The sequence below is a fragment of the Cnephaeus nilssonii genome, assembly GCF_951640355.1.
Source record: "Cnephaeus nilssonii genome assembly, chromosome: 24".
Lineage (NCBI taxonomy): Eukaryota > Metazoa > Chordata > Mammalia > Chiroptera > Vespertilionidae > Cnephaeus > Cnephaeus nilssonii.
Window position 1 is genome coordinate 1919224 of NC_137095.1, and position 20055 is coordinate 1939278.

Consider the following 20055-nt stretch of genomic DNA (forward strand, 5'->3'; position numbering starts at 1 on the left):
TGGAACCTTCTGGAGGTTAGGACTCCAGAACACAGCCTTCTCTATGGAACCTTCTGGAGGTTAGGACTCCAGAACACAGCCTTCTCTATGGAACCTTCCGGAAGTTATGACGCTGGAACACAGCCTTCTCTATGGCACTTTCTGGAGGTAAGGACTACAGAACAAAGCCTTCTATATGGAACCTTCTGGAGGTTTGGACTCCAGAACACAGCCTTCTCTATGGAAACTTCTGTAGGTTAGGACTGCAATAAACAGCCTTCTCTATGGAAACTTCTGGAGGTTAGGACTGAAAAAACATCCTTCTCTATGGAACCTTCTGGAGGTTAGGACTGCAAAAAACAGCCTTCTCTATGGAACCTTCTGGAGGATAGGACTCCAGAACGTAGCCTTCTCTATGGAACCTTCTGGATGTTAGGACGCTGGAACACAGCCTTCTCTATGGAACCTTCTGGAGGTTAGCATTTCAGAACACAGCATTCTCTATGGCACCTTCTGGAGGTAGGACGCTGGAACACAGCCTTTTCTATGGCACTTTCTGGAGGTTAGGACTCCAGATCTCGGCCTTCTCTATGGAACCTTCTGGATGTTAGGACTCCAGAACACATCCTTTTCCATGGAACATTCTGGAGGTTAGGACGCTGGAACAAAGCCTACTCTATGGAATCTTCTGGAGGTTAGGACTGCAGAACACAGCCTTCTCTATGGAACCATCTGGCGGTTAAAACTCTGGAACACAGCATTCTCTATGGCACCTTCTGGAGGTTAGGACTCCAGAACACAACCTTCTCTATGGAACCTCTGGAGGCTAGGACTCCAGAATACAGCCTTGTCTATGGAACCTTCTGGAGGTTAGGACCCTGGAATACAGTCTTTTCTAAGGAACCGTGTGGAGGTTAGTACGCTGGAACACAGCCTTCTCTATGGAACCTTCTGGAGGTTAGGACTCCAGAACGCAGCCTTCTCTATGGAACCTTCTGGAGGTTAGTACGCTGGAACACAGCCTTCTCTATGGCACTTACTGGAGGTTAGGACTCCAGAACACCTTCTCTATTCCACCTTCTGGAGTTTAGGACTCCAGATCTCGGCCTTCTCTATGGAACCTTCTGGATGTTAGGACACCAGAGCACAGCCTTCTCAATGGAACCTTCTGGAAGTTAGGACTCCAGAACACATCCTTCTCTATGGAACATTCTGGAGATTAGGACGTTGGAACACAGCCTACTCTAAAGAACCTTCTGGAGGTTAGGACTCCAGAACACAACCTTCTCTATGGAACCTCTGGAGGCTAGGACTCCAGAATACAGCCTTGTCTATGGAACCTTCTGGAGGTTAGGACCCTGGAATACAGCCTTCTCTATGGAACCTTCTGGATGTTAGTACGCTGGAACACAAACTTCTCTATGGAATCTTCTGGAGGTTAGGACTCGAGAACGCAGCCTTCTCCATGGAACCTTCTGGAAGTTAGCACGCTGGAACACAGCCTTCTCTATGGAACCTTCTGGAGGTTAGGACTCCAGAACACAGCCTTCTCTATGGAATCTTCTGGAGGTTAGGACTCGAGAACGCAGCCTTCTCCATGGAACCTTCTGGAAGTTAGGACGCTGGAACACAGCCTTCTCTATCGCACTTTCTGGAGGTAAGGACCCCAGAACAAAGCCTTCTCTATGAAACTTTCTGGAGGTTAGGACGCAGGAACACAGCCTTCTCTATGGAACCTTCTGGAGGTTAGGACTCCAGAACACAGTCTTCTCTATGGAACCTTCTGGATGTTAGTACGCTGGAACACAGCCTTCTCTATGGAACTTTTGGACATTAGGACTCCAGAACACAGCCTTATCTATGGAAACTTCTGGAGGTTAGGACGCCAGAACACAGCCTTCTCTATGGAACCTTCTGGAGGTTAGGACGCCAGAACACAGCCTTCTCTATGGAACCTTCTGGAGGTTAGGACGCCAGAACACAGCTTTCTCTATGGAACCTCTGGAGGCTAGGACTCCAGAATACAGCCTTTTCTAAGGAACCTTCCAGAGGTTAGGACTCCAGAAGAAAGCCTTCTCTATGGAACTTTCTGCAGGTTAGGAAGCTGGAACACAGCCTTCTCTATGGAACTTTCTGGAGGTTAGGAAGCTGGAAAACAGCCTACTTTATGGAACTTTCTGGAGGTTAGGAAGCTGGAACACAGCCTTCTCTATGGAACGTTCTGGAGGTTAGGACTCCAGAAGACAGCCTTCTCTATTGAACCTTCTGGAGGTTGGGACGCTGGAACACCGCCTTCTCTTTGGAACCTTCAGGAGGATAGGACGCTGGAACACAGCCTTCCCTAGGGCACCTTCTGGAGGTTAGGAATCCAGATCACGGCCTTCTCTATGGGACCTTCTGGATGTTAGGACACCAGAGCACAGCCTTCTCGATGGAAACTTCTGAAGGTTAGAACTGCAAACAACAGCTTTCTCTATGGCACCTTCTGGAGTTTAGGACGCTGGAACACAGCCTTCTCTATAGAACATTCTGGAGGTTAGGACTCCAGAACACAGCCTTCTCTATGGAACCTTCTGGAGGTTAGGACTCCAGAACACAGCCTTCTCTATGGAACCTCTGGAGGCTAGGACTCCAGAATACAGCTTTCTCTACGGAACCTTCCGGAGGTTAGGATGCTGGAACACAGCCTTCTATATGTAAACTTCTGGAGGTGAGGACTGCAAAAAACAGCCTTCTCTATGGCACCTTCTGGAGGTTAGGACGCTAGAACACAGCCTTCTCTATGGAACCTTCTGGAGGTTAGGACTCCAGAACACAGCCTTCTCTGTGGAACCTTCCGGAAGTTAGGACGCTGGAACACAGCCTTCTCTATGGCACTTTCTGGAGGTAAGGACTACAGAACAAAGCCTTCGATATGGAACCTTCTGGAGGTTAGGACTCCAGAACACAGCCTTCTCTATGGAAACATCTGTAGGTTAGGACTGCAATAAACAGCCTTCTCTATGAAAACTTCTGGAGGTTAGGACTGAAAAAACAGCCTTCTCTATGGCACCTTCTGGAGGTTAGGACTCCAGAACACAGCCTTATCCATGGAACCTTCTGGAGGTTAGGACTCCAGAACACAGCCTTCTCTATGGAACATTCTGGAGGTTAGGACTGCAGAACACAGCCTTCTCTATGGAACTTGTGGAGGCTAGGACTCCAGAATACAGCCTTCTCTAAGGAACCTTCCGGTTGTTAGGACTCCAGAAGAAAGCCTTCTCTATGGAACTTTCTGGAGGTTAGGAAGCTGGAACACAGCCTTCTCTATGGCACTTTCTGGAGGTTCGGACGCTGAAACACAGCCTTCTCTATGGTACTTTCTGGAGGTTAGGACTCCACAACACCGCCTTCTCTATGGAACCTTCTGGATGTTAGCACACCAGAGCACAGCCTTCTCCATGGAAACTTCTGGAGGTTAGGGCTCCAGAACACATCCTTCTCTATGGAATATTCTGGAGGTTAGGACGCTGGAACAAAGCCTACTCTATGGAACCTTCTGGAGGTTAGGACACCAGAGCACAGCCTTCTCGATGGAAACTTCTGGAGGTTAGGACTGCAAAAAACAGCCTTCTCTATGGAACCTTCTGGCAGTTAAAACGCTGGAACACAGCATTCTCTATGGCACCTTCTGGAGGTTAAGACTCCAGAACACAACCTTCTCTATGGAACCTCTGGAGGCTAGGACTACAGAATACAGCCTTGTCTATGGAACCTTCTGGAGTTTAGGACCCTGGAATACAGCCTTCTCTATGGAACCTTGTGGAGGTTAGTACGCTGTAACACAGCCTTCTCTATGGAACCTTCTGGAGGTTAGGACTCCAGAACACATCCCTCTCTATGGAACCTTCTGGAGGTTAGGACGCTGGAACACAGCCTTCTCTATGGCACTTTCTGGAGGTTAGGACTCCAGAACACCGCCTTCTCTATGGCACCTCCTGGAGGTAAGGACTCCAGATCTCGGCCTTCTCTATGGAACCTTCTGGATGTTAGGACACCAGAGCACAGCCTTCCCTATGGAACCTTCTGGAGGTTAGGACTCCAGAACACATCCTTCTCTATGGAACATTCTGGAGATTAGGACGCTGGAAAACAGCCTAATCTAAAGAACCTTCTGGAGGTTAGGACGACAGAACACAGCCTTCCCTATGGAACCTTCTGGCGGTTAAAACGCTGGAATACAGCCTTCTCTATGGCACCTTCTGGAGGTTAGGACTCCAGAACACATCCTTCTCTATGGAACCTCTGGAGGCTAGGACTCCAGAATACAGCCTTGTCTATGGAACCTAATGGAGGTTAGGACCCGGGAATACAACCTTCTCTATGGAACCTTCTGGAGGTTAGTACGCTGGAACACAGCCTTCTCTATGAAATCTTCTGGAGCTTAGGACTCGAGAATGCAGCCTTCTCTATGAAACCTTCTGGAAGTTAGGACGCTGGAACACAGCCTTCTCTATGGAACCTTCTGGAGGTTGGGACGCTGGAACAAAGCCTTCCCTATGGAACCTTCTGGAGGTTAGGACTCCAGAACAAAGCCTTCACTATGGAACCTTTTGGAGGTTAGGACTCCGGAACACAGCCTTCTCTATGGAAACTTCTGGAGGTTAGGACGCTGGAACACAGCCTTCTCTATGGAACCTTCTGGAGCTTAGGACTCGAGAATGCAGCCTTCTCTATGAAACCTTCTGGAAGTTAGGACGCTGGAACACAGCCTTCTCTATGGTACCTTTGGAGGGTAGGACACCAGAACACAGCCTTCTCTATGGAAACTTCTGGAGGTCAGGACTGCAAAAAACAGCCTTCTCTATGGCACCTTCTGGAGTTTAGGACTCCAGAACACAGCCTTCTCTATGAAACCTCTGGAGGTTAGGACTCCAGAACACAGCCTTCTCTATGGAACCTACTAGAGGTTAGGAATCCAGAACACAGCCTTCTCTCTGGAATCTTTGGAGGTTAGGACTCTGGAACACAGCCTTCCCTATGGCACCTTCTGGAGGTTAGGATTCCGGATTAGGGCCTTCTCTATGGAACCTTCTGGAGGTTAGGACGCTGGAACACAGCCTTCTCTACGGTACCTTTGGAGGATAGGACACCAGAACACAGCCTTCTCTATGGAAACTTGGGGATGTTAGGACTGCAAAAAACAGGCTTCTCTATGGAAACTTCTGGAGGTTAGGACTGCAAAATACAGCCTTCTCCATTGAACCTTCTGGAGGTTAGGACTCCAGAACGCAGCCTTCTCTATGGAACCCTCTGGAAGTTAGGACGCTGGAACCCAGCCTTCTCTATGGAACCTTCTGGAGGTTAGCATTTCAGAACACAGCCTTCTCTAAGGCACATTCTGGAGGTTAGGACGCTGAACCACAGCCTTCTCTATGGCACTTTCTGGAGGTTAGGACTCCACAACACCTCCTTCTCTATGGCACCTTCTGGAGGTTAGGACTCCCGATCTCGGCCTTCTCTATGGAACTTTCTGGATGTTAGGACAACAGAGCACAGCCTTGTCGATGGAACCTTCTGGAGGTTCGGACTCCAGAACATATCCTTCTCTATGGAACATTCTGGAGGTAAGGACGCTGGACAAAGCCTACTCTATGGAACCTTCTGGAGGTTAGGACACCAGAGCACAGCATTCTCGATGGAAACTTCTGGAGGTTAGGACTGCAAAAAACAGCCTTCTGTATGGCACCTTCTGGAGGTTAGAAATCCAGAACACAGCCTTCTCTATGGAACTTTCTGGATGTTAGGAAGCTGGAACACAGCCTTCTCCATGGAACTTTCTGGAGGTTAGGAAGCTGGAACACAGCCTTCTCTATGGAACCTTCTGGAGGTTAGCACTCCAGAACACAGCCTTCTAAAGGAACCTTCTGGAGGTTAGGACTCTGGAACACAGCCTTCTCTATGGCACCTTCTGGAGGTGAGGATTCCAGATCAGGGCCTTCTCTATGGAACCTTCTGGAGGTTAGGACGCTGGAACACAGCCTTCTCTATGGAACCTCCTGGAGGTTAGCATTTCAGAACACAGCATTCTCTATGGCACCTTCCTGAGGTAGGACGCTGGAACACAGCCTTTTCTATGGCACTTTCTGGAGGTTAGGACTCCAGAACACCGCCTTCTCTATGGCACCTTCTGGAGTTAGGACTCCAGATCTCGGCCTTCTCTATGGAACCTTCTGGATGTTAGGACACCAGAGCACAGCCTTCTCGTTGGAACCTCTGGAGGCTAGGACTCCAGAATACAGCCTTGTGTATGGAACCTTCTGGAGGTTAGGACCCTGGAATACAGCCTTCTCTATGGAACCTTGTTGAGGTTAGTACGCTGGAACACAGCCTTCTCTATGGAACCTTCTGGAGGTTAGGACTCCAGAACGCAGCCTTCTCTATGGAACCTTCTGGAGGTTAGGACGCTGGAACACAGCCTTCTCTATGGAACCTTCTGGAGGTTAGGACTCCAGAACACCTCCTTCTCTATTCCACCTTCTGGAGGTTAGGACTCCAGATCTCGGCCTTCTCTATGGAACCTTCTGGATGTTAGGACACCAGAGCACAGCCTTCTCAATGGAACCTTCTGGAGGTTAGGACTCCAGAACACATCCTTCTCTATGGAACATTCTGGAGATTAGGACGCTGGAACACAGCCTACTCTAAAGAACCTTCTGGAGGTTAGGACTCGAGAACGCAGCCTTCTCCATGGAACCTTCTGGAAGTTAGGACGCTGGAACACAGCCTTCTCTATCGCACTTTCTGGAGGTAAGGACTCCAGAACAAAGCCTTCTCTATGGAACTTTCTGGAGGTTAGGACGCTGGAACACAGCCTTCTCTATGGAACCTTCTGGAGGTTAGGACTCCAGAACACAGCCTTCTCTATGGAACCTTCTGGATGTTAGTACGCTGGAACACAGCCTTCTCTATGGAACCTTCTGGAGTTTAGGACTCCAGAACAAAGCCTTCTCTATGGAACATTCTGGAGGTTAGGACTCCGGAACACAGCCTTCTCTATGGAAACTTCTGGAGGTTAGGACGCTGGAACACAGCCTTCTCTATGGTACCTTTAGAGGTTAGGACAACAGAACACAGCCTTCTCTATGGAAACTTCTGGAGGTCAGGACTTCAAAAAACAGCCTTCTCTATGGCACCTTCTGTAGGTTAGGACTCCAGAACACAGCCTTCTCTATGGAACCTCTGGAGGTTAGGACTCCAGAACATAGCCTTCTCTATGGCAACTCCTAGAGGTTAGGAATCCAGAACACAGCCTCCTCTCTGGAATCTTCGGGAGGTTAGGACTCTGGAACACAGCCTTCTCTATGGCACCTACTGGAGGTTAGGATTCCAGATCAGGGCCTTCTCTATGGAACCTTCTGGAGGTTAGTACACCAGAACACAGCCTTCTCTATGGAAACTTCGGGATGTTAGGACTGCAAAAAACAGCCTTCTCTATGGAAACATCTGGAGGTTAGGACTTTAAAAAACAGCCTTCTCTATGGCACCTTATGGAGGTTAGGAGTCCAGAACACAGCCTTCTCTATGGAATATTCTGAAGTTTAGGACGCTGGAACACAGCGTTCTCTATGGAACCTTCTGGAGGTTAGCATTTCAGAACACAGCCTTCTCTACGGCACCTTCTGGAGGTTCGGCCTAGAGAACACAGCCTTCTCTATGGAACCTTCCGGAGGTTAGGACGCTGGAACACAGCCTTCTCTATGGCACTTTCTGGAGGTAAGGACTCCAGAACACCGCCTTCTCTATGGCACCTTCTGGAGGTTAGGACTCCAGATCTCGGCCTTCTCTATGGAACCTTCTGGATGTTAGGAGACCAGAGCACAGCCTTCTCGATGTAACCTTCTGGAGGTTAGGAGTGCAGAACACATCCTTCTCTATGGAACATTCTGTAGGTTAGGACGCTGGAACAAAGCCTACTCTATGGAACCTTCTGGATGTTAGGACACCAGAGCACAGCCTTCTCGATGGAAACTTCTGAAGGTTAGAAGTGCAAAAAACAGCCTTCTCTATGACACCTTCTGGAGGTTCGGACTCCAGAACACAGCCTTATCTATGGAACCTTCAGGAGGTTAGGACTCCAGAACACAGCCTTCTCTATGGAACCTTCTGGAGGTTAGGACTCCAGAACGCAGCCTTCTCTATGGAACCTTCTGGAAGTTAGGACGCTGGAACACAGCCTTCTCTATGGCACCTTCTGGAGGTTAGGACTCCAGATCTCGGCCTTCTCTATGGAACCTTCTGGATGTTAGGACACCAGAGCACAGCCTTCTCAATGGAACGTTCTGGAGGTTAGGACTCCAGAACACATCCTTCTCTATGGTTCATTCTGGAGATTAGGACGCTGGAACAAGCCTACTCTAAAGAACCTTCTGGAGGTTAGGACTCCAGAACACAGCCTTCTCTATGGAACCTTCTGGCAGTTAAAACGCTGGAATACAGCCTTCTCTATGGCACCTTCTGGAGGTTAGGACTCCAGAACACAACCTTCTCTATGGAACCTCTGGAGGCTAGGACTCCAGAATACAGCCTTGTCTATGGAACCTTCTAGAGGTTAGGACCCTGGAATACAGCCTTCTCTATGGAACCTTCTGGATGTTAGTACGCTGGAACACAGCATTCTCTATGGAATCTTCTGTAGGTTAGGACTCGAGAACGCAGCCTTCTCCATGGAACCTTATGGAAGTTAGGACGCTGGAACACAGCCTTCTCTACGGTACCTTTGGAGGTTAGGACAACAGAAGACAGCCTTCTCTATGGAAACTTCTGGAGGTCAGGACTGCGAAAAACAGTCTTCTCTATGGCTCCTTCTGTAGGTTAGGACTCCAGAACACAGCAATCTCTATGGAACCTCTGGAGGTTAGGACTCCAGAACACAGCCTTCTCTATGGCAACTACTAGAGGTTAGGAATCCAGAACACAGCCTTCTCTCTGGAATCTTCGGGAGGTTAGGACTCTGGAACACAGCCTTCTCTATGGCACCTACTTGAGGTTAGGATTCCAGATCAGGGCCTTCTCTATGGAACCTTCTGGAGGTTAGTACACCAGAATACAGCCTTCTCTTTGGAAACTACGGGATGTTAGGACTGCAAAAAACAGCCTTCTCTATGGAAACTGCTGGAGGTTAGGGATGCAAAAAATATCTTTCTCTATGGCACCTTCTGGAGGTTAGAAATCCAGAACACAGCCTTCTCTATGGAACTTTCTGGATGTTAGGAAGCTGGAACACAGCCTTCTCCATGGAACTTTCTGGAGGTTAGGAAGCTGGAACACAGACTTCTCTATGGAACCTTCTGGAGGTTAGCACTACAGAACACAACCTTCTCTATGGAACCTTCTGGAGGTTAGGACTCTGGAACACAGCCTTCTCTATGGCACCTTCTGGAGGTGAGGATTCCAGATCAGGGCCTTCTCTATGGAACCTTCTGGAGGTTAGGACGCTGGAACACAGCCTTCTCTATGGAACCTCCTGGAGGTTGGCATTTCAGAACACAGCCTTCTCTATGGCACCTTCTGGAGGTAGGACGCTGGAACACAGCCTTTTCTATGGCACTTTCTGGAGGTTAGGACTCCAGAACACCGCCTTCTCTATGGCACCTTCTGGAGTTAGGACTCCAGATCTCGGCCTTCTCTATGGAACCTTCTGGATGTTAGGACACCAGAGCACAGCCTTCTCGTTGGAACCTCTGGAGGCTAGGACTCCAGAATACAGCCTTGTCTATGGAACCTTCTGGAGGTTAGGACCCTGGAATACAGCCTTCTCTATGGAACCTTGTTGAGGTTAGTACGCTGGAACACAGCCTTCTCTATGGAACCTTCTGGAGGTTAGGACTCCAGAACGCAGCCTTCTCTATGGAACCTTCTGGAGGTTAGGACGCTGGAACACAGCCTTCTCTATGGAACCTTCTGGAGGTTAGGACTCCAGAACACCTCCTTCTCTATTCCACCTTCTGGAGGTTAGGACTCCAGATCTCGGCCTTCTCTATGGAACCTTCTGGATGTTAGGACACCAGAGCACAGCCTTCTCAATGGAACCTTCTGGAGGTTAGGACTCCAGAACACATCCTTCTCTATGGAACATTCTGGAGATTAGGACGCTGGAACACAGCCTACTCTAAAGAACCTTCTGGAGGTTAGGACTCCAGAACACAGCCTTTTCTATGGAACCTTCTGGCGGTTAAAACGCTGGAACACAGCCTTCTCTATGGCTCCTTCTGGAGGGTAGGACTCCAGAACACACCTTCTCTATGGAACCTCTGGAGGCTAGGACTCCAGAATACAGCCTTGTGCATGGAACCTTCTGGAGGTTAGGACCCTGGAATACAGCCTTCTCTATGGAACCTTGTGGAGGTTAGTACGCTGGAACACAGCCTTCTCTATGGAACCTTCTGGAGGTTAGGACTCGAGAACGCAGCCTTCTCCATGGAACCTTCTGGAAGTTAGGACGCTGGAACACAGCCTTCTCTATCGTACTTTCTGGAGGTAAGGACTCCAGAACAAAGCCTTCTCTATGGAACTTTCTGGAGGTTAGGTCGCTGGAACACAGCCTTCTCTATGGAACCTTCTGGAGGTTAGGACTCCAGAACACAGCCTTCTCTATGGAACCTTCTGGATGTTAGTACGCTGGAACACAGCCTTCTCTATGGAACCTTCTGGAGTTTAGGACTCCAGAACAAAGCCTTCTCTATGGAACCTTCTGGAGTTTAGGACTCCAGAACAAAGCCTTCCCTATGGAACCTTCTGGAGGTTAGGACTCCAGAACAAAGCCTTCTCTATGGAACCTTTTGGAGGTTAGGACTCCGGAACACAGCCTTCTCTATGGAAACTTCTGGAGGTTAGGACGCTGGAACACAGCCTTCTCTATGGAACCATCTGGAGCTTAGGACTCGAGAATGCAGCCTTCCCTATGAAACCTTCTGGAAGTTAGGACGCTGGAACACAGCCTTCTCTATGGTACCTTTGGAGGGTAGGACACCAGAACACAGCCTTCTCTATGGAAACTTCTGGAGGTCAGGACTGCAAAAAACAGCCTTCTCTATGGCACCTTCTGGAGGTTAGGACTCCAGAACACAGCCTTCTCTATGAAACCTCTGGAGGTTAGGACTCCAGAACACAGCCTTCTCTATGGAACCTACTAGAGGTTAGGAATCCAGAACACAGCCTTCTCTCTGGAATCTTTGGAGGTTAGGACTCTGGAACACAGCCTTCCCTATGGCACCTTCTGGAGGTTAGGATTCCAGATTAGGGCCTTCTCTATGGAACCTTCTGGAGGTTAGGACGCTGGAACACAGCCTTCTCTAAGGTACCTTTGGAGGATAGGACACCAGAACACAGCCTTCTCTATGGAAACTTGGGGATGTTAGGACTGCAAAAAACAGGCTTCTCTATGGAAACTTCTGGAGGTTAGGACTGCAAAATACAGCCTTCTCTATTGAACCTTCTGGAGGTTAGGACTACAGAACGCAGCCTTCTCTATGGAACCCTCTGGAAGTTAGGACGCTGGAACCCAGCCTTCTCTATGGAACCTTCTGGAGGTTAGCATTTCAGAACACAGCCTTCTCTAAGGCACATTCTGGAGGTTAGGACGCTGAACCACAGCCTTCTCTATGGCACTTTCTGGAGGTTAGGACTCCACAACACCTCCTTCTCTATGGCACCTTCTGGAGGTTAGGACTCCCGATCTCGGCCTTCTCTATGGAACTTTCTGGATGTTAGGACAACAGAGCACAGCCTTGTCGATGGAACCTTCTGGAGGTTAGGACTCCAGAACATATCCTTCTCTATGGAACATTCTGGAGGTTAGGACGCTGGACAAAGCCTACTCTATGGAACCTTCTGGAGGTTAGGACACCAGAGCACAGCATTCTCGATGGAAACTTCTGGAGGTTAGGACTGCAAAAAACAGCCTTCTCTATGGCACCTTCTGGAGGTTAGAAATCCAGAACACAGCCTTCTCTATGGAACTTTCTGGATGTTAGGAAGCTGGAACACAGCCTTCTCCATGGAACTTTCTGGAGGTTAGGAAGCTGGAACACAGCCTTCTCTATGGAACCTTCTGGAGGTTAGCACTCCAGAACACAGCCTTCTCTATGGAACCTTCTGGAGGTTAGGACTCTGGAACACAGCCTTCTCTATGGCACCTTCTGGAGGTGAGGATTCCAGATCAGGGCCTTCTCTATGGAACCTTCTGGAGGTTAGGACGCTGGAACACAGCCTTCTCTATGGAACCTCCTGGAGGTTAGCATTTCAGAACACAGCATTCTCTATGGCACCTTCCTGAGGTAGGACGCTGGAACACAGCCTTTTCTATGGCACTTTCTGGAGATTAGGACTCCAGAACACCGCCTTCTCTATGGCACCTTCTGGAGTTAGGACTCCAGATCTCGGCCTTCTCTATGGAACCTTCTGGATGTTAGGACACCAGAGCACAGCCTTCTCGTTGGAACCTCTGGAGGCTAGGACTCGAGAATACAGCCTTGTGTATGGAACCTTCTGGAGGTTAGGACCCTGGAATACAGCCTTCTCTATGGAACCTTGTTGAGGTTAGTACGCTGGAACAAAGCCTTCTCTATGGAACCTTCTGGAGGTTAGGACTCCAGAACGCAGCCTTCTCTATGGAACCTTCTGGAGGTTAGGACGCTGGAACACAGCCTTCTCTATGGAACCTTCTGGAGGTTAGGACTCCAGAACACCTCCTTTTCTATTCCACCTTCTGGAGGTTAGGACTCCAGATCTCGGCCTTCTCTATGGAACCTTCTGGATGTTAGGACACCAGAGCACAGCCTTCTCAATGGAACCTTCTGGAGGTTAGGACTCCAGAACACATCCTTCTCTATGGAACATTCTGGAGATTAGGACGCTGGAACACAGCCTACTCTAAAGAACCTTCTGGAGGTTAGGACTCGAGAACGCAGCCTTCTCCATGGAACCTTCTGGAAGTTAGGGCGCTGGAACACAGCCTTCTCTATCGCACTTTCTGGAGGTAAGGACTCCAGAACAAAGCCTTCTCTATGGAACTTTCTGGAGGTTAGGACGCTGGAACACAGCCTTCTCTATGGAACCTTCTGGAGGTTAGGACTCCAGAACACAGCCTTCTCGATGGAACCTTCTGGATGTTAGTACGCTGGAACACAGCCTTCTCTATGGAACCTTCTGGAGTTTAGGAATCCAGAACAAAGCCTTCTCTATGGAACCTTCTGGAGGTTAGGACTCCGGAACACAGCCTTCTCTATGGTACCTTTAGAGGTTAGGACAACAGAACACAGCCTTCTCTATGGAAACTTCTGGAGGTCAGGACTGCAAAAAACAGCCTTCTCTATGGCACCTTCTGTAGGTTAGGACTCCAGAACACAGCCTTCTCTATGGAACCTCTGGAGGTTAGGACTCCAGAACATAGCCTTCTCTATGGCAACTCCTAGAGGTTAGGAATCCAGAACACAGCCTTCTCTCTGGAATCTTCGGGAGGTTAGGACTCTGGAACACAGCCTTCTCTATGGCACCTACTGGAGGTTAGGATTCCAGATCAGGGCCTTCTCTATGGAACATTCTGGAGATTAGGACGCTGGAACACAGCCTACTCTAAAGAACCTTCTGGAGGTTAGGACTCCAGAACACAGCCTTTTCTATGGAACCTTCTGGCGGTTAAAACGCTGGAACACAGCCTTCTCTATGGCTCCTTCTGGAGGGTAGGACTCCAGAACACACCTTCTCTATGGAACCTCTGGAGGCTAGGACTCCAGAATACAGCCTTGTGCATGGAACCTTCTGGAGGTTAGGACCCTGGAATACAGCCTTCTCTATGGAACCTTGTGGAGGTTAGTACGCTGGAACACAGCCTTCTCTATGGTACCTTTGGAGGGTAGGACACCAGAACACAGCCTTCTCTATGGAAACTTCTGGAGGTCAGGACTGCAAAAAACAGCCTTCTCTATGGCACCTTTTGGAGGTTAGGATTCCAGATTAGGGCCTTCTCTATGGAACCTTCTGGAGGTTAGGACGCTGGAACACAGCCTTCTCTAAGGTACCTTTGGAGGATAGGACACCAGAACACAGCCTTCTCTATGGAAACTTGGGGATGTTAGGACTGCAAAAAACAGGCTTCTCTATGGAAACTTCTGGAGGTTAGGACTGCAAAATACAGCCTTCTCTATTGAACCTTCTGGAGGTTAGGACTACAGAACGCAGCCTTCTCTATGGAACCCTCTGGAAGTTAGGACGCTGGAACCCAGCCTTCTCTATGGAACCTTCTGGAGGTTAGCATTTCAGAACACAGCCTTCTCTAAGGCACATTCTGGAGGTTAGGACGCTGAACCACAGCCTTCTCTATGGCACTTTCTGGAGGTTAGGACTCCACAACACCTCCTTCTCTATGGCACCTTCTGGAGGTTAGGACTCCCGATCTCGGCCTTCTCTATGGAACTTTCTGGATGTTAGGACAACAGAGCACAGCCTTGTCGATGGAACCTTCTGGAGGTTAGGACTCCAGAACATATCCTTCTCTATGGAACATTCTGGAGGTTAGGACGCTGGACAAAGCCTACTCTATGGAACCTTCTGGAGGTTAGGACACCAGAGCACAGCATTCTCGATGGAAACTTCTGGAGGTTAGGACTGCAAAAAACAGCCTTCTCTATGGCACCTTCTGGAGGTTAGAAATCCAGAACACAGCCTTCTCTATGGAACTTTCTGGATGTTAGGAAGCTGGAACACAGCCTTCTCCATGGAACTTTCTGGAGGTTAGGAAGCTGGAACACAGCCTTCTCTATGGAACCTTCTGGAGGTTAGCACTCCAGAACACAGCCTTCTCTATGGAACCTTCTGGAGGTTAGGACTCTGGAACACAGCCTTCTCTATGGCACCTTCTGGAGGTGAGGATTCCAGATCAGGGCCTTCTCTATGGAACCTTCTGGAGGTTAGGACGCTGGAACACAGCCTTCTCTATGGAACCTCCTGGAGGTTAGCATTTCAGAACACAGCATTCTCTATGGCACCTTCCTGAGGTAGGACGCTGGAACACAGCCTTTTCTATGGCACTTTCTGGAGATTAGGACTCCAGAACACCGCCTTCTCTATGGCACCTTCTGGAGTTAGGACTCCAGATCTCGGCCTTCTCTATGGAACCTTCTGGATGTTAGGACACCAGAGCACAGCCTTCTCGTTGGAACCTCTGGAGGCTAGGACTCGAGAATACAGCCTTGTGTATGGAACCTTCTGGAGGTTAGGACCCTGGAATACAGCCTTCTCTATGGAACCTTGTTGAGGTTAGTACGCTGGAACAAAGCCTTCTCTATGGAACCTTCTGGAGGTTAGGACTCCAGAACGCAGCCTTCTCTATGGAACCTTCTGGAGGTTAGGACGCTGGAACACAGCCTTCTCTATGGAACCTTCTGGAGGTTAGGACTCCAGAACACCTCCTTTTCTATTCCACCTTCTGGAGGTTAGGACTCCAGATCTCGGCCTTCTCTATGGAACCTTCTGGATGTTAGGACACCAGAGCACAGCCTTCTCAATGGAACCTTCTGGAGGTTAGGACTCCAGAACACATCCTTCTCTATGGAACATTCTGGAGATTAGGACGCTGGAACACAGCCTACTCTAAAGAACCTTCTGGAGGTTAGGACTCGAGAACGCAGCCTTCTCCATGGAACCTTCTGGAAGTTAGGGCGCTGGAACACAGCCTTCTCTATCGCACTTTCTGGAGGTAAGGACTCCAGAACAAAGCCTTCTCTATGGAACTTTCTGGAGGTTAGGACGCTGGAACACAGCCTTCTCTATGGAACCTTCTGGAGGTTAGGACTCCAGAACACAGCCTTCTCGATGGAACCTTCTGGATGTTAGTACGCTGGAACACAGCCTTCTCTATGGAACCTTCTGGAGTTTAGGAATCCAGAACAAAGCCTTCTCTATGGAACCTTCTGGAGGTTAGGACTCCGGAACACAGCCTTCTCTATGGAAACTTCTGGAGGTTAGGACGCTGGAACACAGCCTTCTCTATGGTACCTTTAGAGGTTAGGACAACAGAACACAGCCTTCTCTATGGAAACTTCTGGAGGTCAGGACTGCAAAAAACAGCCTTCTCTATGGCACCTTCTGTAGGTTAGGACTCCAGAACACAGCCTTCTCTATGGAACCTCTGGAGGTTAGGACTCCAGAACATAGCCTTCTCTATGGCAACTCCTAGAGGTTAGGAATCCAGAACACAGCCTTCTCTCTGGAATCTTCGGGAGGTTAGGACTCTGGAACACAGCCTTCTCTATGGCACCTACTGGAGGTTAGGATTCCAGATCAGGGCCTTCTCTATGGAACATTCTGGAGATTAGGACGCTGGAACACAGCCTACTCTAAAGAACCTTCTGGAGGTTAGGACTCCAGAACACAGCCTTTTCTATGGAACCTTCTGGCGGTTAAAACGCTGGAACACAGCCTTCTCTATGGCTCCTTCTGGAGGGTAGGACTCCAGAACACACCTTCTCTATGGAACCTCTGGAGGCTAGGACTCCAGAATACAGCCTTGTGCATGGAACCTTCTGGAGGTTAGGACCCTGGAATACAGCCTTCTCTATGGCACCTTCTGGAGGTTAGTACGCTGGAACACAGCCTTCTCTATGGAACCTTCCGGAGGTTAGGACTCGAGAACGCAGCCTTCTCCATGGAACCTTCTGGAGGTTAGGACTCCAGACACCGCCTTCTCTATGGCACCTTCTGGAGGTTAGGACTCCAGATCTTGGCCTTCTCTATGGAACCTTCTGAATGTTAGGAGAATAGAGCACAGCCTTCTCGATGTAACCTTCCGGAGGTTAGGACTGCAGAACACATCCTTCTCTATGGAACATTCTGGAGGTTAGGACGCTGGAACAAAGCCTACTCTATGGAACCTTTTGGAGGTTAGGACTCCAGATATCGTCCTTCTCTATGGAACCTTCTGGATGTTAGGACACCAGAGCACAGCCTTCTCGATGGAAACTTCTGGAGGTTAGGACTGCAAAAAACAGCCTTCTCTATGGCACCTTATGGAGGTTAGGACTCCAGAACACAGCCTTATCTATGGAACCTTCTGGAGGTTAGGACTCCAGAACTCAGCCTTCTCTATGGAACCTTCTGGAGGTTAGGACTCCAGAACACAGCCTATTCTATGGAACCTCTGGAGGCCAGGACTCCAGAATACATCCTTCTCTAAAAAACCTTCCGGAGGTTAGGACTACAGAAGAAAGCCTTCTCTATGGAACTTTCTGGAGGTTAGGAAGCTGGAACACAGCCTTCTCTATGGAACTTTCTGGAGGTTAGGTAGCTGGAACACAGCCTTCTCTATGGAACTTTCTGGAGGTTAGGTAGCTGGAACACAGCCTTCTCTATGGAACTTTCTGGAGGTTAGGAAGCTGGAACACAGCCTTCTCTATGGAACGTTCTGGAAGTTAGGACTCCAGAAGACATCCTTCTCTATTGAACCTTCTGGAGTTTGGGACGCTGGAACACAGCCTTCTCTTTGAAACCTTCAGGAGGTTAGGATGCTGGAACACAGCCTTCCGTAGGGCACCTTCTGCAGGTTAGGACTCCAGATCATGGCCTTCTCCATGGGACCTTCTGGATGTTAGGACACCAGAGCACAGCCTTCTCGATGGTAACTTCTGAAGGTTAGAACTGCAAAAAACAGCCTTCTCTATGGCACCTTCTGGAGGTTAGGACTCCAGAACACAGCCTTATCTATGGAACCTTCAAGAGGTTAGGACTCCAGAACATAGACTTCTCTATGGAACCTTCTGGAGGTTAGGACTGCAAAAAACAGCCTTCTCTATGGCACCTTCTGGAGGATAGGACGCTGGAACACAGCCTTCTCTATGGAACCTTGTGGAGGTTAGGACTGCAGAACACAGCCTTCTTTATGGAACCTTCTGGAGGTTAGGACTCCAGAACACACCCTTCTCTATGGAAACTTCTGTAGGTTAGGACTGCAATAAAGAGCCTTCTCTATGGAACCATCTGGAGGTTAGGACTCCAGAACGCAGCCTACTCTATGGAACCTTCTGGAAGTTAGGACGTTGGAACACAGCCTTCTCTATGGAACCTTCTGGAAGTTAGGACGCTGGAACACAGCCTTCTCTATGGAACCTTCTGGAGGTTAGAACTCCAGAATACAGCCTTCTCTATTGCACCTTGGAGGTTAGGACTGCAAAAACCAGCCTTCTCTATGGAACCATCTGGAGGTTAGGACTCCAGAACGCAGCCTACTCTATGGAACCTTCTGGAAGTTAGGACGTTGGAACACAGCCTTCTCTATGGAACCTTCTTGAAGTTAGGACGCTGGAACACAGCCTTCTCTATGGAACCTTCTGGAGGTTAGGACTCCAGAATACAGCCTTCTCTATTGCACCTTGGAGGTTAGGACTGCAAAAACCAGCCTTCTCTATAGCAACTTCTGGAGGTTAGGACTGCAAAAAACAGCCTTCTCTATGGAACCTTCTGGAGGTTAGGAATCCAGAACGGAGCCTTCTCTATGGAACCTTCTGGAAGTTAGGACGCTGGAACACAGCCTTCTCTATGGAACCTTCTGGAGGTTAGGACTCCAGAACGCAGCCTTCTCTATGGAACCTTCTGGAAGTTAGGACGCTGGAACACAGCCTTCTCTATGGAACCTTCTGGAGGTTAGGACTCCAGAACACAGCTTTATCTATGGAACCTTCAGGAGGTTAGGACTCCAGAACACAGACTTCTCTATGGAACCTTCTGGAGGTTAGGACTGCGAAAAACAGCCTTCTCTATGGCACCTTCGGGAGGATAGGACGCTGGAACACAGCCTTCTCTATGGAACCTTGTGGAGGTTAGGACTGCAGAACACAGTCTTCTTTATGGAACCTTCTGGAGGTTAGGACTCCAGAACACACCCTTCTCTTTGGAAACTTCTGTAGGTTAGGACTGCAATAAACAGCCTTCTCTATGGAAACTTCTGGAGGTTAGGACTGAAAAAACAGCGTTCTCTATGGAACCTTTTGGAGGTTAGGACTCCAGAACACAGCCTTCTCTTTGGCACCTTCTGGAGGTTAGGACTCCAGAATACAGCCTTCTCTATGGCACCTTCTGGAGGTTATAACTGCAAAAAACAGCATTCTCTATGGAACCTCTGGAGGTTAGGACTCCAGAACACAGCCTTCTCTATGGCAACTACTAGAGGTTAGGAATCCAGAACACAGCCTTCTCTCTGAAATCTTTGGGAGGTTAGGACTCTGGAACACAGCCTTCTCTATGGCACCTACCGGAGTTTAGGATTCCAGATGAGGGCCTTCTCTATGGAACCTTCTGGAGGGTAGTACACCAGAACACAGCCTTCTCTATGGAAACTTTGGGATGTTAGGACTGCAAAAAACAGCCTTCTCTATGGAAACTTCTGGAGGTTAGGACTGCAAAAAACATCCTTCTCTATGGCACCTTCTGGAGGTTAGGACTCCAGAACACAGCGTTCTCTATGGAACCTTTTGGAGGTTAGCATTTCAGAACACAGCCTTCTCTATGGCACCTTCTGGAGGTAAAGCCTCCAGAACACAGCCTTCTCTATGGAACCTTCCGGAGGTTAGGACACTGGAACACAGCCTTCTCTATGGCACTTTCTGGAGTTTAGGACTCCAGACACCGCCTTCTCTATGGCACCTTCTGGAGGTTAGGACTCCAGATCTTGGCCTTCTCTATGGAACCTTCTGAATGTTAGGAGAATAGAGCACAGCCTTCTCGATGTAACCTTCCGGAGGTTAGGACTGCAGAACACATCCTTCTCTATGGAACATTCTGGAGGTTACGACGCTGGAACAAAGCCTACTCTATGGAACCTTCTGGAGGTTAGGACTCCAGATATCGTCCTTCTCTATGGAACCTTCTGGATGTTAGGACACCAGAGCACAGCCTTCTCGATGGAAACTTCTGGAGGTTAGGACTGCAAAAAACAGCCTTCTCTATGGCACCTTCTGGAGGTTAGGACTCCAGAACACAGCCTTATCTATGGAACCTTCTGGAGGTTAGGACTCCAGAACTCAGCCTTCTCTATGGAACCTTCTG